Raw genomic sequence first — 21,698 nt, 5'->3', positions numbered from 1 at the left:
TGTCGCTCGACGGTATATTCCTCTCTTTCCCCTTCCTCTACGCTTCCCCTCCCCTTTCTTTATCGTTCTCTATAGATTGATTCCTCGATCAAACAATTTCGTCTCTTTTTCCTCTTTTTTCAATCTTCCTTTGATGTCTATCGTTTTAATTATTCTTTGATATTTCTGTAATTTTATTTCATTCTCTAATAATTTTATTTTTTTATGACTGCTGCGCTCTCGAGTCTAAGAGGATCAAACTAATTAGCGACGAAGTGGCACATCTAGTTATGCAATTCGATGAAATATACTCCGACTTTTAAATAGTGCTTAATGAAATGTATTTATTTGAAGTTTTTTTCTTGCGCAATATTTATTTAATACGTCTTATATCGGAAATAAATAAATATTATTTATATATAGCAGATTAACTTTTTCCCTTCCTTTGTCGACTTTATTCGTGTGACAGGAACGCGGTTTCCGTCTATCCTCCTCTTTGCAAAGACTGCCTATTATTACGTACGTAATTTTGTTGTGGTGAAAACGATGCCGGGCGCAGTTCCTCCCGCTTTTGTTACGGCAAGCCAGCGAAGGACACACCACCACCTGTGCGCGCAGCCCAGCGAGATGCGCCGGGACCGACGTCCTTGGAAAACGCACTTACCGTGGCCTCTCCCCCGTTCCTCTCTCTTTCTCACTGAAGAAAGAGCGCGGGGACGTGATATTCGCAATTTCCCACACCGTCACGTTCAAGTGACAGACGTAACACCGACGAGACCGCCGCGCGAGATCAGAGGGATAACTCTCGGCGCGACGTCCTTCGGAAACGTCCCCGCGTCGGAAACTCGCACACCGACGCGCGACCAGAATATATCGGACCGTCCTCCCTGTAGTAGACGCACAGGGGATGCCTCCACACGACTCCCGGGACTGCCTTCGCGCTTTTCCGACTCTTCCGGAGTTCGTCGCGAAGCGGAAACGACGCGCCAACAATGGTATCCGCGATCTCGATACCGGACGTCGGCGTCCCACGCGACCGATCGACGCCAAGCGGCGATACGTATACGCGGGAATACGGATCCGGAGATGAGAAAGAGAGAGATCTTTTCTCTCGCGAGGAAGAGAAACGAAACGCGGAGCTGAACACAGTTCCCCTCGGCACGACGGTGTCGTCGCTCCTGCGACGGCCACGACGACGACGACGGCGACGAGGAGGAGAAGAGACCGGTGAGGAGGGTGGCTGGTCGGGTGGCTGGCTGGGATCGAACTAGATGGCTCGTCGCCAGGCAACCAGATTTTCCCTCTCGGTCTCTCGCGCGCGCGAGTGCGCTCTCTCCCCCTCCTTTCGTCCCCCTTCCTGGCCCGGTTAGCTCGCTCGCACGTTCGCTCGACCTGCTCTCGCGTTCTCTCTCTTTCGCTCTCTTGTTCGTTTCGTCGACTCTCCTCTACCCTCCCGCGCACACTGCTGGTTTGCCCGCTCCCTCCTTTTGCTCCCCCCCGGTCACGCGCGCGCGCGCGCGCATTCATACACATACACGCACAAATATATACACACACACATACACAGATACACACCACACACACAACACACAACGGATACGACGCACCGGTTCCTACACCGCCTCACCGCTCGCTCACCCTCCGCATGCCGGAGGATGCTGCGGAGGATCTTCTTCCTTCTCGAGATGCTGCACCGCGAATGTTTCACGAATGCTGCACGCGAGCGAAATGTCTTGTTTGATAACCGCAATTTTTTACACTTTCTGTATAATTCTCATTCACTAAGATTTATCCTGGCGGGAGAACCACACGTTGCAAGTTTAATTTTCTAATTTTTTTTTTTTTTGTTTAACGAAATTTCGTGCATGATGAAAGGATCAATTTTTGCCGGATTCTCTCTCCAACGAACCTTCCGCGTGGCTCGCCGCAAAATGATACGCAGAAGCTAAATGCTGTAGTATGATTCCCCTCCACTCTTGACATACTCGGCTTCTCGCGATGCGATAAATATTTGTCGGGTCGTGTGATAAAGTAGATAAGATATATCGCGCATTTGTGTTATGTACACTTTAATTGCAACGCAAACGGCAGAGTCTGTTGCCAAACAATCTCGCCGAAAAATTATCATGCTCGTTTAGCTCTCGCCAATAAATCCTGGCCATCGCGCGGAATGTGAAATGCGATAAATATTACTCTTCCTGAAACTCCGAACAAAATGTATAAAAAAATACTCCACTTTTCTATCCTAAGATGGCCATTTTCGCGCAACTGGCATGACGAGCCTTCATTAAAGCTTTAAGAATCGCAATTTTTTGTCGTCTTCCAGCTAATAGGGTCACGGAATTTCTCGGTCGATCCTCTCGACGTCGCTAATTGCTCCTTTAAGTCTGCCTATCGTACGCCGGTCGCAGAGAAATCGTTTGTGATTCGCGCTTTACAACGCGCCGACGACCGGCACTTTCTACGTTCCACTTGGAAGCGCGAGGGATTCCGCTTTTGGGCAGAAAAAACATCGAATCGAGGAAACGATGCTCGGAGAAACTCGGTGTCGGTCATCTCGCACGCAGTTTGCGTACTGTCCAGGTGCACGATGAGAGATGGACTCTCCCCGATTGTTCGTCATCTGCGGCGGAGAGCGGAAGAGGAACACAATATCGGCGCGTAAAAGAAAGAAGTTTATTATGTGCTCTGCAAACTGTGCCCCAGGAACAAACAGCGCGATCGATCAAAAAAAAGGAAGTAATTTAACCGAAGTACAATAATACAGACAATAATGAAACAAATATACGGAAAATAAAAATAGAAAAAAAGAGGTAATTTCCTGAAAGAAAATCACCTCGCGTTAAGCTAGCACCCCAACCACAACAAATTAAAATAAAACATGCCAAAATTAAGTGCTATTTAGGTGCTAATTTGGTGCACTGTTCCTGATTTTACTGCTCGAACCATTTAGCAGGAATTCACGATTTAAAGTAGGGGTGCAAGTTTTTATCAAGCTAGCACCCCCGTTATTAAATACTTGCACAAAATCCAAAAATATTCTTATATAATTACGTTATAAATTATAATCAAAACGGATTTTTCCCTATGACACAAATGCTGACAGAAAACCATATGACAAATTCCATTCAATTTTGGTTGATGGAATGGATACGAAAATAGGTGCAACCTCGCCCTCGAGAAATTTTGTGATTTTTTCATAGCTCTTTTAACTTCGCAATTTCATTGAATATCTGACGCTTGAACAATATGCCAATGCCCGCAATAATGTAAATGTGCTGGACTGTTATATCCATATTGACGTAGCACATTTAATAAAAATTTACGCAAAATTTTTTAAAAGATGTACCACCTCGTATCAAACATTTTTACTTGTCTATATTGTGGCATTTAATTTTATGCCGAAGTAAGGAAAAAGCAGAAATTATTTTGACATCGATCTTAGTGATTGCGTATAGCGAATTGAAAGGAGTAACACAAGATGGTACATTAACAATTTGTAAAAAATATAAGATAAAAATAGTCTCTCATGTCCTCAATGACAATGAAAGAAAATTTATTGGAAAAAACAAAAGATAATGTTTATGATGAAAATAATAATCAGAGAAACAAATGGACAGAATGGGCTAAAAAGATTTAAAAAAAAATGTTAAAGAAAAGATAAATATCTATAATCTATCTATATATCTATAATCTGTAGCGCCGAAATTGAAGAGAGAGCGAGAGAGGTAAAGATGAAGAAACCCTAGGATAGAGATGGCGATAGAAATGCAGAAGAATCAATGAGTGCTACTCCACGACCTCGCGGCGCTTCTCTCTCTCTTTCTCTCCATCGTTCTCTGTCTCCTTCTTTCTCCCTCATTCACGCTCTCCGAACATTGCGCTCCCACCGTGCTCGCCCTATATCGAATGTCCAACCCTCGAAGCGTGACCGTGACTGTGACTCTCTGGCCCGTGAGAGAGCGGAGTGCGCGTGTCCGCGCCGCATCGACGCCGCCGCCGTTGTTGCATGTGTAACATTACGATGTGTGCGATTCTCTGTAACGGTGGTGCGCGATGCATCCACTGTAAAGAGATTTGCTCGAATGCCCGCATGAATGAAACCCGTATGACATCGTCGCGGAAATTAAGAATCACTATCAGGATTTATTATCGTCGTAGAAGCCTCTCAAAAACATTCAACTTTGAAATTAAAAAACTTTCCTCTCGAAAAATGCATAGGAGAGAGAAAATATATTCTAAAGATAACTTTAAATCATCAAAATTCTCACATCCTGTGTATGTAATTAAAATTACTATAATAATTATATATAACAAATTGTATAATAATTATATAATATTATAATAATTGTAACAAAATATATAATCAACGTATCTTTAATATATATTTGTTAAAACAAATGAGATCAAGAGCAGTATTTTATCAAATGAAAGCTTTTTACTTATATTTCATTGTCAACGTGATAGAAAAATGCTAGTTCTACTTATCTTTAGTTATTACTTCTCAACAATATCTAATTGATATATATATATAATTTGATTATGAATTTAATAAAATTAATTTAATATATATCTAATTAAAAAATAACGATAACTATCTTGATAATTAAAGATTTGATTAAAATATACGAGAAAAAGAGTGTAATATCCGCTGAAGGCCCGAGATTTAAATTTCAATAGAGATTAAATTTTGAATAATAAAACTAAAATATCGTTTTATGTATCTTCCAAGAGGAACACTCCTAGTTCAAGATCGAAAGGTTTTAAAAGATACACGCGATAATATAACTTTTCGATCCATTCTTATTTTTTCATTTTTTCAATCTATGGATCGTTGGCGTTCTTCGCGTCATATCACACATCAATATAAAGCTTGGCTAACCCTTCGGCTTGGTCAACAAGTGCCGAGACCTTTCATCGGCCACTTGAGCGACACTCGGGGTCGTCTTACCGGGCTCGCTCTTCATGTTCCACCGACACCCAACAGACTCCTCTCGACTTTGACCCTTAATTGCGTCGGTGCGAGGGGTCCAAGCGAACGCCCGGTTCTTCTTATGCTATCAAGTTCACCCGCGCGAATTGCATTTATATCACACTATTATTACGTTACGTCTCGCACAGACGTTTCTCGGAGTGCAAATTGAAATATGAAGATCGGCATTAATTTCGCTGACTAAAATAACAATTACAAAAGTTGAAATTGATAAAGATACATATAGGATTAGAACTTTTCTAATGCTTCTTTGTACTTTATACTATAAAAATTAAAAAAAAAAAAAAAACGAATCAAGGACTCGATATTGAATTAAATTATTAAAATACGATTTGAAACTTAAAAAAATTTTAAGCGAGAATTTTTTATCTCGAATCCAACCGATTTATCCGCTCGTTACTACGTAACAAATGCATTTGCCACGATGCGATGTTATTTCAACCTTGGCAACCTTGTATACGAGATAAGATGAAACACAATGATCTAAAATTGCGACGATATTCGCGGTATCTGTTACGCATCGCGCGCTATTTCGAGGCATGATTAAATCTCTCTATTAGAGCACAAGCGTTCAAAATTCAATAGGCGTCGTTCGCGGCTGTAAACTTCAGCCTTTGTTTATTGCCCACATCGGCCTACCCACGTGAGAGATCGTGACGGCGCCGAGAGACCGGTTATTTCCGGCGTAGATTTCCGGAACCGATTTTAGTTTTCGTGAACGCCCACCACGAACGCGCCCAGAGACGGAAGCGCTCTCTCCTCGTCGAAGAGTCCTTCACTATTCTAGTCGGCCCTATTGATGATCCGCGTTCACGTGACTAAACATCATCTTCTCAACCTCTTCCTAGCTCATATCGAATAACAAAGCTTCAACTTCACCCACGCTCAGTCAAGCGATCCTCAAAGCGTCGCGTTACACGACTCTATCGCGGTTTATCTTCATTTCTCTAATTTTGATAATCTTTATTCTTTCTTTATTATGTATTTCGCAAATTTAGTGTCTCTAGATTAAAATAAAAATCTCTTTTTGCGCTTATTATATATTTCGAAAATATAAATATATTCTGACAGTGAAATAAGTGCACTTGTAAAAATTCAAGCAAATTACGAAATAAATCTAGTTTTCCTTGCACGCAAACTATATTTCTCTGAAATTTTTTCGATATTTCCAGGATAAAAATTGCACCCATATGACACATAAGAAGCACGATAAAAAATTATTTTTGATAAATTAATTATCTTAAGCAAGATGGAAGAGCACACGATGAAAGTTTATTGGTAAATAAGATTATAAATAACGATAAATTTTCTCTGTCTGTCTAGTTAGCGTAGCAAAAGCAAAAAGTTTGCAGTCCTTTGGCTCTCTCGGCACTCTCGGCGCAAATATCGACGACCTTTCGTAAAATTCACTTAGCGAAGTACTTAGATTGCACGGCGAAACTTTCCTGCCAGTGCGATGTAATTACTTTAGTTTGAACAAGTTGTCGACGCGGTATCGTTGTAACGGGGACGACTTATCTCCTCCTCATTATAGATTTTCGCGAATAGTCGGTCGCCGCGGACGGACTCGAAAGCCAGATGTCATTAAAGACCGCGCATTCTCCGACTACGATTGCAATTTCTCGCGATCCAATTCTACGATTGCCCAATGGGCTCTTTTCAATTCTTGTACTTTCATCCTAAAATGTTGCGACGTTCTGAACCGATCTTTTATCTCGATTTTATTAAATATTTTATTCTTATTAGTCATTCGATAGATTAAGGATAAATTTTTCACGACAAGCTTGATGAATTTTTCACGATTAGCTTGATGAAAGCTAGCACCCCACTTTAAATCGCGAATTCCTGCTAAATGGTTCGACCTATGAATTGATTCGTATTAATGTTACAGACTTGTTTTTCTCAAAAGCAACCCTTATAAAAGCAAAGTTTTTGAGAAAAATCTAAAAAGTAAAAGGCAGGTTGCACGATTCGTGTTTATATCTCATCTAATTATATCAAATCATTAATCAAAGGGTAATTTATATTATTCTTAAAATAAATCGCAACCGTTGTACAAGATATTCCATAATTACTATATTGTTTTTTACAATTACTTTTATTTTTATACATTTATTCAAGAACCATAATGGAAACCTTTCCGTTGAAAGAATATAATCTTTACGATCTTTATACATATACTTATAATTTTCTCGAACATGATTGTTCCGCTTTGTAGTTTAATGTATATATCGTTCCGGCTATAGTACGATTTCGGGATATATTACTAGATCTCATTTTGATGGCGATTTATCTCAATTAACGAGCGGTTCCGCCGATTATATTACAGCTTGATGCGCGCATCTAGATCGAAATTTACGGTCCAATAAGACGGTAGATACGAGCCATTTAATTTGACGAAGATACACAGATGCGAGTGCGTGCGGTGCCTCTACGCGGCGCGATGCCGGGTCTCCCTCTTACGAATAAAAACCGACTTTTTATTACGCGACCCTCGAATCGGATTAAAACAAACGACCGAACTTCTCGGTTGCCCCGGGATGCATCGCGTTATTTTCTATTAACACAGTCAAGTATGATACACTTGAGAATTTAACTCGTGCCGTATGCTTACCGCGTGAGCGTGCAGGGAATTATTAATTATATTACCAATGTGGGGGACATTTCTTGTTGGAAGCTGTCTTTAGTTAAGAATAGCAAATATAATGTACACACTCATATATGTGATATAATTATTAAAAAGATATTAATATAAAGATATATATTTATGTGTGAAATGCATAGAATTTATTATTATCGAAACTATTAGTTATGTAATTAATGAAAGGATCATGTAAATTATTGCTAATAAAAATTTACTGATTAAAAATGTATAATCGTTTGAATTTAAGTAATTATCTTTCGAGAATTTTTGTTTAAACATTCTCGACATGAGAGAATCGATATGCGAGAGATAGTTGGTTTAAAATTTTGCATTTTGATTGCAATTATTTTAGTGGGTTTTACACTTGAGCCGGAAGGAATTGAGAAATCCGGAGAAACAAGGATATTAGTAGTTGACAGCTCTTTGCATAACCATGTCCAATTCTGTACGCGATGTATGTGTGTACGATGATGCGGTACAGTCGTAGAAACCGAAATATGCAAAGTGAGCGACCTGACAAGCGTCCAGTATCGTTTATATTTCACGGCACAATCGACTCCACTTCTTCCGTGTTATGAGAAAACAAATATCGTTTCGTAGAAAGAAAGTGCACTCCGCACCTCGCGTCCCGAACGTGCAGTATTCTTTACATCTTGGAAAACGTGAGAGTCTCGGTAATTCTCTCGCGCGTCTCTGAAAATACCGCAAATTCCAACTCTCATCGCGAAAAATATACTAATATATTTTATTATGACGAACAGTGCTAAAAATAGATTAACACATTGAAATCTTTTTCTAATACTGTCGAATAATTTTAATACATGCGTATTATTAATTTTTTTTTTTTTTTTAAGAAAATTAAAAATAAAATGTATGAGGTAAAATAAAATAGATATTAATTAAATATTAATATGTACGTATATAAAAATAATAATTAATTTCTTTATTTATACAGAATTAAAGTAGACAGAAGGCTTTCATTTTTAACATGCTTCGAGAAAGTTTTCTATCGTTTGCGTATGAATATTTCTCTTTCAAGTTTTCTTGGCAATATTTTCGACTAGATTGACAACAGTTAACCAACAACAACTTCCTTATGTTATTTACCTTTGTATGCTGATGTTCAAAGGAAGCACCGAACCGTTTATTATTATTATAGAAAATTTTTTTACATAATATAAGTACATGTATTTATTGCGTTCGGTTCTTATTAGCCCTATTTCTTCTTAACTTTTTATATAAGACTATTAATAATTCTCGTATTGACAAAAAAACCCTCGTAATAGAACCGAAAAAAACTTCCATTTTCGACACGTTTCTCGACAAAGCATTCTCTCGCCTCCCTTCTTTTCGCTTCCGCATTTCTATTGTTCGCCTTCGAAACGGCAACGATCGGAACACTAAAGCGTGAAGCTTTTGTATTCCTATCTTCTTCGTGTCTATGCATTCGAAAATATACCTACATTATATATAAATGTTTCAACCAGAAAAATATTATAATACCGAATTCTTTGATGCATATAAAAATCGATTGTTGATATAATTTCATCGTTAAAAAAACACTTAACATTAGAAAAGTTACTGGCGTATTTTGGCGAATAAAATTGCAATGATTCTAATAAATAAACAAACCACTGCACGCGATTAATATTTCAATTCTGATTTTAATTTTTTTTAATTTAGTTATTTTTTTTTTTTAATTTAAGGAAATAACATGTTTATATCTTATAAAGTCTGGGCTAAAAGAGAACTTGTCTCTAATTTCTTAAAAGACTTGTCATTAAAACAGCTTTGGAATTTTACGATAGAACACGCTACATAATTATAACAACATAATAATTTTATAAACAGATTATCTCTCAGATGGGCAAATGTAATCGATCGAAACTCGGCGATCATTGAAAAAAAGTTGACTATTATATCGCTCTATATATTTTTCCTTCGTCTTCCTTCGCTACGCAGGGGCTGGAAATTTCTCCACGATATTGAACGCGCGTCTCGCACACGTGTATGTTTTTATGCTCGCAGCGACGATACAACGTCGTGCCACACAGCTGGGGATATTTTTAACGGAAACGCAACAAGACACTCTCGAAAATCGCGATCCGCAAAAATCGGAACTCATAAAAGGGCGGAGGATTGATTACCGTCGTAAATGCTCTAATCTGATTTTCATCACGAGTCGCTGTGATTTTTATGCTACTCGCATGCGAGCCGACGATAAGTCGCTCGTATAGCTCGTTTAAACCGTTAATTTTCCGCGAGGCCTTGAAAAGTTTTTTTTTTTTTTTTTTTAATCAGTAATTAAGATACCAATTTGAAAGTAAACGCGTTCAAAGAGCATCGCGTGTTGTGACTGCAAAATTAAATCAAATTAATTTTACTCTGTACAAAAATTTCCACGTAGAATTAATCGATTTTTCAAATAAAAAGATTAGCTATTAGCATAAAAAAATCTCGACACCATTATGTGTACATTATGTAGAGAATTACTTTTACATTTTCAACGCGCTAATTCTTTTAAAAAGAACAAAGGAAATTGACCGATATTCGATTTCCATTAATTAATTCATCGAGCTTTACTCTGCATTTATTTCGACACTCGCCGTCACCTGCTGTTTCATTTTATCATTATTATGAGTTCTCGGAATTATTCGATTCGGTCGTCATCAGTTCCCTCCGGAGCAGCTGAACATCGTACGACAAATAGAATCAGAGAGATTCGCAGTTCAATTAGTATGCATATAGGGGCGCAGGTGAAAATTCTGGTATTTTATCGAGATATGCGACAACTCTCGGCGACAACGCAATGCAATCAGCGATAGCTGCAATAGCCGGCGCGCATAATCGCTCCTGCTGGTTGCGAGAGAGTAGATAATTTTCTTGCGCATTTAAATGACGGGTCTCCTCTGTCTCCTTCATCTATCTTGTCCTCGTCTTTCTTTCTTTTTGTTGTCTCCTCAAACTTGACATGTATACACGTCACGTAGCAACGCAGAACGAATCTTTTCTATCTCTCTCTCTCTCTACACCTGACATGCTCTACAAAAGGTGTTTCTTGTAGCATCGCATGTTAAACTTTGATCGTTAATAAAGTAGAGAAAAACCTCGTTTTAACGAAAATTTTAAGTAAAAATAAAATTTATATTAATATTGTATTCTCTTTATAAAAGATAATTTTATTTCATTAATTTTTCGCGATAATTGATTTATTTCATATGTGATTTATTTATGAGCACGTCTCTATTTCTCTAGCGAAACATCTGGTGGTGTTACGGTATCCCCGTAAGTATTTTATTCACGATTAACCTTGCCTGCCGGCTGTCGAGACGTTTTTCGTGCAATCGCAGCACAAACGGGACTTCTTTATACAAAGAATATACTGTGTTGCTCGATTATGCCATCGTCAGTAGCGTCGGGGAAAGAAGCTGACAAGACCAGCTTCGCGGGACACGACGGTTGATTTGATAAGGCGTAAAATACGCTGTAGTTAAATGGAAAACGAGCAGTCGAGCAGCGCTTGTTCCTCGTCGTAATATTCAAATTATTAATTCGTTGAGCAAAATTAGAGAGAAAAATGAAAAACAATTACTGAATATGAGCAATTTTAAATTAATCGTTATAATAGAATTATTTTACAAAAAGAGAAGAGTTTTTGATATATACGTATATAAAGAGAGAGAAATTACAGTAATTAATTTTATTCTAGTATTAATATTTTTCTCTTTACTAATTTTGCTAGGGGGATACGAACATTTACTATTATATTATGCAATCTGTGATAGTTGAATATGTCACGAGACTAACGAATTTTGCATCCGCGAGATGGATCTAATTTGGTTCGTTATATTTTACGGGATAACGATAATCCGTCGACCCTGTTAGGTCGTTGTAATAAGATTTAATGCCTTTTTCACGTCCAGGGCGTGGCACCCGACAGCAACACGTCGCCGGCCGGCCGACGGAGGAGAAGAGAAAAAGAAGAAAGCCGAGGGAATGCGCTATACCTGCGGCACGAGCCCGCGTATAGTCCGCGGAACAAAGACGCCATCGTTCGAGGACGCCGGAAGGACGCCGAAGGAATGTTAAAATGAGCAGTGCAAAAATTGTTGCGAAGACTTTTGCCGGATTTAGAATTCCAGAAGCGATAACAGAGAACGCGTGAAAAATTCCGGAGATAGCGACGCGAGAAAAACGCAAGACGTGGAATGAGAATTCCACCACGAATCGCGCGAATTAAGATTCGAGAAGGATAAATGAGATGGTCAGAAAAATTCTGGCAGAAAGCGACTGGACGCAAAGAAGTACAAGAGGGCATCAAAGATTCGCACGAAACTTCTAGGTCTTGTTTCGAGGACGCTACACTGGGATTCCACGTGTCGCGGAATAAAAATTGCAACAATGGGGGTTGCGCGGGTTAGGATTCGGGTGAAGATCCACTCCCCGGAGGGCGAGAGATCGGAATTTATAGCGGAGGGTTCGCTGGCGCAAAACACACATACACACACGTACATACACTGTACCGCAGGCTTAGGGCTCGCGAAATTGCGGCGGTCGGGAAACTGTGCCAAATCGGCGCCAGCCGGCTGATAGTCGCCCTAAATTTTCGAATAACCGGAAGAACGAGACTCGGGCGAGCGACCCCGATCGTGGCCAGAAGTAACGACTTTCGGGTATCCTTTGCGAAAAGGTCAAGTCTCGATGTGTATGTGTGTATAATATATACCGGGGAATATCGATTACTCTCGTAAATTCTAACATTGCGATAATTTAATACCTCTTTACGTCGTAAAGTGGAAATAACTTGTCAATCGATAAACTATAAAATCCTCTAAAATATATGTATATTGCTTTAATCTTTAAAAATATACGATATAAACAATATATATTTTATTATTTAATTTATATCCTATACATTTATATAGAGATAAGAAAGATATAATATATATTTATTGGTTATAATTAAAGACTTTATAAATTTTCACTGGATATCAAACTTTTTCTTGACAGTCTTTATTTAAAACTCGTAAAATGTGATACATTGAATGACTTTTAATATAATTTCTTGAAATTCTAAATCTGTTTCCCATTTATAATTTTTTTAAATTGATTTTTTTATGAATGTGCTTAAAAAATTTCAAAGATTAAGTATAATATCAAGATGAGAAAGAGAGAGAGAGAGAGAGAGAGAGAGATAAAGAGAAAGAGAGAGAAAAATATATGATAAAATAATTGTCTCTTTTATATGATGACACTTGGAAGCATTAAATCTCGTTCGTCAAATCGATTTTAATCAGCGCGATAGGACACTTCGGAATAAAATAATAGTCGATGTGTTTTCTCATGATTTCAGATGCGAAACGAAAGTGTGAAATAATTCGATGCCTTTCGATCCCGTGCATGAAAACAAAGCCCCGAAAGGCGGAAGAAGCCCGTTCTGTGATCATTCATTTCTCACGGTCGTTACACGATAATTCCTCCATCGTTACCGATAATTTTTCCACAGAAAAAAGAACGATATCATATGTGTCGCGGTTTTCGCTTCAACGGCAAACGCGGGTCGTGCATTTGGATGCGCGCACGCGGCCATAAGGAGTGCACGTGTTCGAACGAAAGACCGCCCTCTTAGACTCCCCGAAGAAAACGACTGCTGCCGTTCCGTAAAAATATCCGAGGACAGGAAACGTCGTCGTTTTGTCGACGTTTCGTATCTCTTTTTTTTTTCCGCCGACGCGCCGCATCGCAAGAGAAGAGAGAGCCGACTTATAGATTACCAGAATGCGTTTTCGAAATAACGTGAAGACGCATCGCGTCGATGTACATACGGAGTGTTTCAGACAAAGTTGGATTTAGACACAGTGTGTTTGGAATGGCTACAATTTTTTTTTTTTTAATCAGCGAGAAGGAAACTTTTCTAAAAAGATAATTTTTTTCTCCGCGTTATCGAGATATTATTTCTCGATGCACCGTGTCGTAATATATATAGCGGAAAGATCGATTCAACATTGTAAAAATCCAACGCGCGGCCGATCGGAACACCCAGTATAAATCCGCGACGCAAACACACGCGCGCCCTAAAATAATACCAATCTTCGACGCTTCGCGCTTGTTTGCTTAAGAAAATATTTTGGTACGCGCGCATTTAAGCGCGCGCGTCGATTCCGCGTTGCTACGGGTGCGTAGAGTGGAGCCGATAATATATATGAGGCTGTTCAACGTATTTATGATGAACAAGTGGAGGAGAAAACGCTTCTCCTCTCCCCTAGGCTTTTCTCTTTCTTATTTTTAGATGGTCGTCCGAAGGACACATCCTGGCTATGTAAAAGAAAATAATAAAAAAAGGCCTAGATAATGAAATATTTTCTGCATCAGAATATGTTCTGCTGCACGCGCACATAATTTATGTAAATATATATATATATAAAATTATTATATTGCAATTCATCCTTTTGGTAATATTCTATAATTATTAGAATTATCGAGAGAAAAAGAAAAATATATTGCTTTTCCTAGTTCTTAATTATGCATCGTCCGATTGCGTCGTTTCTTGGATATGATTGTTATTTATAATAATTGCTCCCTATATTAAATTCCACGAATTATTCATTTTTATTCGTCGCAAGCGAAATTTATGCGACTTACGTTATCGGCGAGGTGCTCGGCGAAGAAGAAGCGCGGAGGCGCGTTTGGAATTCTGATACAACGGATCGAAGCGACGCGGCGCGAATGCATCGCGATGCACGCATCGGTGCGTAGCGCGTCAACTGGTTCGCACATTAAACCAAACGTTCGGCGAAGATCCTTTCTGCCTCGCCGATAAAATTCTACGATAAACGCAAGTTTATTAACAAATTAGAATACGCCTGATTTCAAATGTTACTCATATATAGAGAGAGTGTAAACTGGTTAACTCTTATCGATCTGGAATAATCCTCGTTGCAATCGAAACTTGCTTAATATTTATTATAGACATCGATGAATAAAATAATATCCGTTAGAAAGCTACTTTCCCATTTTTTTTTTTTAATTTTTCTAATTCTCGGTTTTAACTCTCTCCTGTTTTAAATCTCTTATTTTTGTTCCAGAGAAAAAATTAGATAAAAATAGTTTTCCATTCTAAAAATGCATGCTTTAGAAGCGTAAATGAATTTTTTCGAATGCAAACTTATTACGTTTCCTCGAAAATTATCTAACAATATATCGATAGATAAATAAAAATATGATGCGTCTCGAATGCGATCTGCGTGAACGTGAGTGCAAGAGCGGGGGAGAGAGGGCACCGGATCTCTCGGGGCACGGTACTGGGGCCTTGTGTACCGCGCGGGAGGTGCATAACCGGCGATGCGTACACACAACTGACTGGTTAACGAGATCGATATTACGGCAGACAGTGGCCGTTATACATGCGCCGCCTTACACGCGCGCACGCACATACCGCGAGAGATGTTTTTTTTTTTCCGCCGACGCGCCGCATCGCAAGAGAAGAGAGAGCCGACTTATAGATTACCAGAATGCGTTTTCGAAATAACGTGAAGACGCATCGCGTCGATGTACATACGGAGTGTTTCAGACAAAGTTGGATTTAGACACAGTGTGTTTGGAATGGCTACAATTTTTTTTTTTTTAATCAGCGAGAAGGAAACTTTTCTAAAAAGATAATTTTTTTCTCCGCGTTATCGAGATATTATTTCTCGATGCACCGTGTCGTAATATATATAGCGGAAAGATCGATTCAACATTGTAAAAATCCAACGCGCGGCCGATCGGAACACCCAGTATAAATCCGCGACGCAAACACACGCGCGCCCTAAAATAATACCAATCTTCGACGCTTCGCGCTTGTTTGCTTAAGAAAATATTTTGGTACGCGCGCATTTAAGCGCGCGCGTCGATTCCGCGTTGCTACGGGTGCGTAGAGTGGAGCCGATAATATATATGAGGCTGTTCAACGTATTTATGATGAACAAGTGGAGGAGAAAACGCTTCTCCTCTCCCCTAGGCTTTTCTCTTTCTTATTTTTAGATGGTCGTCCGAAGGACACATCCTGGCTATGTAAAAGAAAATAATAAAAAAAGGCCTAGATAATGAAATATTTTCTGCATCAGAATATGTTCTGCTGCACGCGCACATAATTTATGTAAATATATATATATATAAAATTATTATATTGCAATTCATCCTTTTGGTAATATTCTATAATTATTAGAATTATCGAGAGAAAAAGAAAAATATATTGCTTTTCCTAGTTCTTAATTATGCATCGTCCGATTGCGTCGTTTCTTGGATATGATTGTTATTTATAATAATTGCTCCCTATATTAAATTCCACGAATTATTCATTTTTATTCGTCGCAAGCGAAATTTATGCGACTTACGTTATCGGCGAGGTGCTCGGCGAAGAAGAAGCGCGGAGGCGCGTTTGGAATTCTGATACAACGGATCGAAGCGACGCGGCGCGAATGCATCGCGATGCACGCATCGGTGCGTAGCGCGTCAACTGGTTCGCACATTAAACCAAACGTTCGGCGAAGATCCTTTCTGCCTCGCCGATAAAATTCTACGATAAACGCAAGTTTATTAACAAATTAGAATACGCCTGATTTCAAATGTTACTCATATATAGAGAGAGTGTAAACTGGTTAACTCTTATCGATCTGGAATAATCCTCGTTGCAATCGAAACTTGCTTAATATTTATTATAGACATCGATGAATAAAATAATATCCGTTAGAAAGCTACTTTCCCATTTTTTTTTTTTAATTTTTCTAATTCTCGGTTTTAACTCTCTCCTGTTTTAAATCTCTTATTTTTGTTCCAGAGAAAAAATTAGATAAAAATAGTTTTCCATTCTAAAAATGCATGCTTTAGAAGCGTAAATGAATTTTTTCGAATGCAAACTTATTACGTTTCCTCGAAAATTATCTAACAATATATCGATAGATAAATAAAAATATGATGCGTCTCGAATGCGATCTGCGTGAACGTGAGTGCAAGAGCGGGGGAGAGAGGGCACCGGATCTCTCGGGGCACGGTACTGGGGCCTTGTGTACCGCGCGGGAGGTGCATAACCGGCGATGCGTACACACAACTGACTGGTTAACGAGATCGATATTACGGCAGACAGTGGCCGTTATACATGCGCCGCCTTACACGCGCACGCACATACCGCGAGAGATGTCGATGTGCGCGAGAAGGACCGCGGCGGCGATTCACACGCACGTGGACACCCACACGTGACATGTTGCACGCGCACGCGCTTCAGTATAACACTCGAAACCACGCGCGCGCGTGTGTTTCGTGTAATGCAATCAGACTTTTACTACAAGTGACAGTCTGAATCTCTCGTCCTTCGCGTTGACATTGGTCGATTCTTTCGTTACACGTTTAGCATCAAATGCGAAAATATTAGCAAGATTAATAGTTATATAAATAATAGATCTATTAATTAACGTAGTAAAATATTAGATAAATAAGCCCTGAAGTGGACGTATAATAAAAATATTAAATAAAAATATAATAAAAATATTAAATAAAAATATAATTTATATAGATTTTGACGCTAAAATGTAATTGTTTAAATCGTCCGAGCAGTTTTTTTATTTTCATTTCACAGTTATATTTATTAACGCAATCTGTATAGGATAAACAGTATTTATAACGAGATACTATTTTTAATCTTGAACGCGGCGTCGAAAATAGCCGATGTCTACGCGAATGGACTTCAATATACTCTCTTTCTCCTTTCTTCGTTCTCCTATTTTCTTTCGCACACACGCTCATCTACACGTGTACGAGCGCGCGCGCACGTTGCATGTGTGGTTACACTTATGTTAGCCGGCAGGGCTGGGCCCGTAGGCCGGAAAACATTCGTTTTATCTTATTGAAGGGGTCGAAAGGTTCGGTCAGGTAACGGAAGGGCCTTGCGAGCGAGCGCGAGTAGAATAAATTCATCGTTGGATTTACGCTTTTGACAACACATCACATAATGTGACATACAATACTGTGAAGTATTAAAAATTTTCTAAAATTTTTTCATTTTTTTTTTCCACGATTGAGAGATAATTTTCTAGAAAAAAAAATAATTTGATAGAGATTTTTTCGCGTAAGGAAATAACAAATCTTGACTATAATAAAAATTCTCTCGCATTACTTTCGATGCTACAGATGATTCAATTAATTGACTTAATTTTAAATAGATTATTACATTTTCTCTCTCTCTCTCTCTCTCTCATTCATATAAAGGAATTTGATTTTATTTGAAATTTTCTTTCTGCTCGTTATTTAAATCACGTTATTTTCACGAAGTTATTACGGTACTTTGCGATAATTCTTTCGAGTGTAATATTAATGGACATATTTCATAATCAGGTCACACGCGGGAAACATCTGCATCGCACTCTGTATTGCCGCGTGTGAAATCTTGTCGAGATCTGTTATAGAAATTAAACCGGCCGCCTACGCCAATGCACGATTAGAAAGTCGCGGCAGATTAAAATTTCCATGAAGCGAAGATTTTTGCGTGAAATTTTATCAATGTAGTTCGAAGCTTACGTGATACTGAAGAAAATTATTTTGTCTTCCGCGTGGCGTACATTATTCTCGGTCATTAGATAAAAGCTTTGTTTCTTTAGTTCTCTAAAGCGATCTATGCATCTGTGCATTTCTAACAAAGCTAACAACTGTATCAATAATGGTAAAGGATTTTCCGCGCAAAATGATTGAATAATTTGTTCATGGAGCGAAAAAATATCTTAACGAATTATTTTTTTTCGATTAAGAGGGAAAGTTTTGATTTATGAGTGAAATATTTGGTTTTGGGTATACAAAATAAACGTGAAGTCGAAGGCTGAAATAACACACTTTGTAGAGAGGCGATGGACGTTTGTTAGAAATAAAAAATCAATCATTACATCTAATGAAAGATCAGATACATGATTAATCATGGGCGCGCGACTTAAAAGTTTTACGCAAACATGTAACAATAAGAGACATACATTAACAGGATCTGGTAATTAACAACGATTACGATTAAAAATTCTGTTACAATATACAAAATAATCGATATGCAGCGAATCTTTTGTTACTTTTCAATTTCCAGCATTAAATATTTCATTGTAATACTTAACAATACGTGCAAACTTTATTCTGTTGAAGCAAAATCTATGTAAAATTAATTATGAAAGAAATTTCACATTTTATTTGTAGTCCTTGATCTATTGGTGCATTTCAATATTGAATAAAATATTAAATAATTTTTGGATAAGAAAAATTTGTATCAATCTTTATTATATTAATTTATTTAAAGAAATCAAACTTCTTCATAATGCGTTGATGCGACTGCAAATACCGTGCAATCTTCCGTCAAATTCGATTCGACGTGTGATCTGAGAGCGATCTAGGAGTGCCTGTTGCACATTGCAATCACTCGTATGCACCAGCATTCCAATGATGGTGCAATTGTTTGCACTTGATCGCCTCTCACCGTATTCCACAATGACGGCGCGTTCTCTCAATATTAAACACGTAAATCCTTCTCAACCTGACAAAAGAAACGCGAATTATTTTGGAGAATGGCACGCGCCGAATATCTCGCTCTTTCGTTTGATTACTAGGCATTCCATTAAAATACGTAGAGATATATACAATTGGGCTGATCGATGATTCATTAAACTTCTCATGATTTATTTCCATGATAATAATGAATCTTATGATGTCATAAGAATAGAATTAATCATAATGGTAATTTTCCTTGACAAATTCTATTGTGTATATGCGTTTTATAATTCAGATACATAAATTGCGAAATTTCAGGAGATGTAGTTATTAATAAAAATAATTGTCTTAAATTCAAACTCTCAGCACGAATAAAAGATAAAACAATATACATATTAATATATTTATAATTGGAAACAAGGCGACTTGTTTTATTAAAATAACATATTCTGCTGAGCATATTCAAATAGAAAGTAAGTAATGCAAATTTATGTATGAGCGATTATCCTGAATCATTCAAGAAAATATTCAAGATTAACGAAGCTTTCAATCTGGCTTCGCAAACAAATATCCGGTATTGAATAGCGTATACGTGAAATTAAACGGATATCGATGGAATGCGGGTCACGAAAAAAATCCCTTCGCAAGATAAGAAATTATCTGTACATCTTTCGAGCGAAGATCGCAACTTTGTTTCGAGTACGACGCGTTTCTCCTCTTCTCATGCGGAACGACGTGTTTATTTGCAAATCGGTTGGACGCCTAGTTTCTAGTACAGCTATAAGCATCTCTTCAAGTGGAATTCGTCGTTTCTCTCGAACGCCAATTTTTATCTCGCACGCGAGTTAATTCGCGCTGTAAACACTGAACAACGTTCGCTTTTTAATCACTGCACATCTCTCGCTTGCATATATGATTTCCTTTGATTTATTTTTCGCGCATCGTGTATTTAATCTATAAGGAAATAAATTTTCTAAAATATTAAATAAGTTTTTGTATAATAGTCTTAATTCGTCAAAAAAGATAAAATATATGTAATCATGTGCTTTTAATTAAACCTTTTCTCATTAAAAAGTCAATTTTTTTTCTTATATTTCCCACGTTATTCTCATCGAGTCTATTTGGCCTATTTTTAATAAAAAAAAGTCACTATAATAAATAATATAATTAATATATTAAAAATATTATATAATTAAATAATCAAGGTTACAAATTTGAATATTTCTTTTTTCTTTACGGATTTGATTCATCCCGAGATACATAACTCAAGAAGCGCGGCGATTTTGTTTGACTTCCATCTGTAACTTTTCGGACAGAATGACATATTTACGTGTGTGTCGAGCTTTACGTAAGCCGATGCGTATTTTCCGTCCACGAAAACGAGATGCTGTCTTATTTTCTCCCCGTGTTACGCGACAGCGAAATTGGTAACGTGCCATCTTGCGTATCGTACCTCTTCGGGCACGGCAAATAAATCGCACCTGTTCGTTCGTCGAAATCGCGCTCATTAATCTTCGCGGAGTGGATTATCGCGCGAGCTCAATGACACGTCAAAATGGTCTCGCTCATAATTCGCTCGTATTCGAAGTTCAACTAATTGGAAATACGTTATCGGCCGCGAAACTCGAAACGTTGCCGTTGAAACCGCTGTCTAGACGATACGTTGTTTTTCGACTTTGAGGGATTACGCGAGAAAAAAAAAATGTTACGACGAGAATCCACGTGTCACTTATGATAAGCCAAGAATGAAGGAAGATGCTGATACGTTACTTTTTTCGAGATCGAAGATCCTTTATAATGATTAATTGTCGAATAATGTGACTTCACATCGTAAAATAGAAAAAAAGAATTCTAATATTTCTGATATTTTTTTACACATTAAAACTTTATTTTAATTTATTCTTAAATATATATATATATTCAGAGAACTTTTCAATATTCATATAGAACACATTCGTCTTCCTTTATCCCCAAATATCTATTTTTTTTTAATATTATAGATATTTCGATCATAAATTCAAATTCGTAAAATTCGAAAAATACATGGAATTAAATATATATACAAAAGATTAGGTCATTGCGTATCAAATGTCGGTTTTATATTACCGATTTTTACACAATTTCATAGAAAAGTTGAAAATGAAAAACATTCATAATACTTTCTATAGATTTGAAATATTGATATTCCCTTTTCTCGCGATAATATGTACTATTCTCTCAAATTACAAAGTCTATATATGGAATATTTTTTGAACGTCATATCGTTGAATAATCTTCAACACAAATTTCCCAATTTTCTGTTTTTGTGGACTGCAAAAAATTTGCAAACGTCTGATAAAGATTATAACATCGAAGCTTCGAACCGAAGCATCGTATCGCTTTGACGCGGTATGTTTAAAATAATCGATTATCGGAAAATGTTTATTTTAGGAGAGCGTCTCGCACACAAAAGTGAAATTTTCGTACGGAACGGAATAAATTTCGTACGCTACGGATCCGTACACTGATATAAAACCGTGATACCGCGTCTCCCGTAGCGAACGGGGGGGAATCCGGTAATAAAGGAGAAGGAAAGAATATAAAGCCGTA

At 37.8% G+C, this 21,698-nt stretch overlaps 1 protein-coding gene across 1 annotated transcript in view; it reads right to left on the bottom strand.

The window, feature by feature from the left end:
• The window catches only part of LOC115237728 (SLIT-ROBO Rho GTPase-activating protein 2-like), a 59,808-nt gene that overhangs the window by 36,595 nt on the left and 1,515 nt on the right, over nucleotides 1-21,698 (bottom strand).

Source organism: Formica exsecta, unplaced genomic scaffold, assembly GCF_003651465.1.
Source record: "Formica exsecta isolate Colony F162 unplaced genomic scaffold, ASM365146v1 scaffold308, whole genome shotgun sequence".
Taxonomy (NCBI): Eukaryota; Metazoa; Arthropoda; class Insecta; order Hymenoptera; family Formicidae; genus Formica; species Formica exsecta.
Note: the sequence above shows the minus strand (reverse complement) of the source record. Positions and strands in the feature narration are given on the sequence as shown.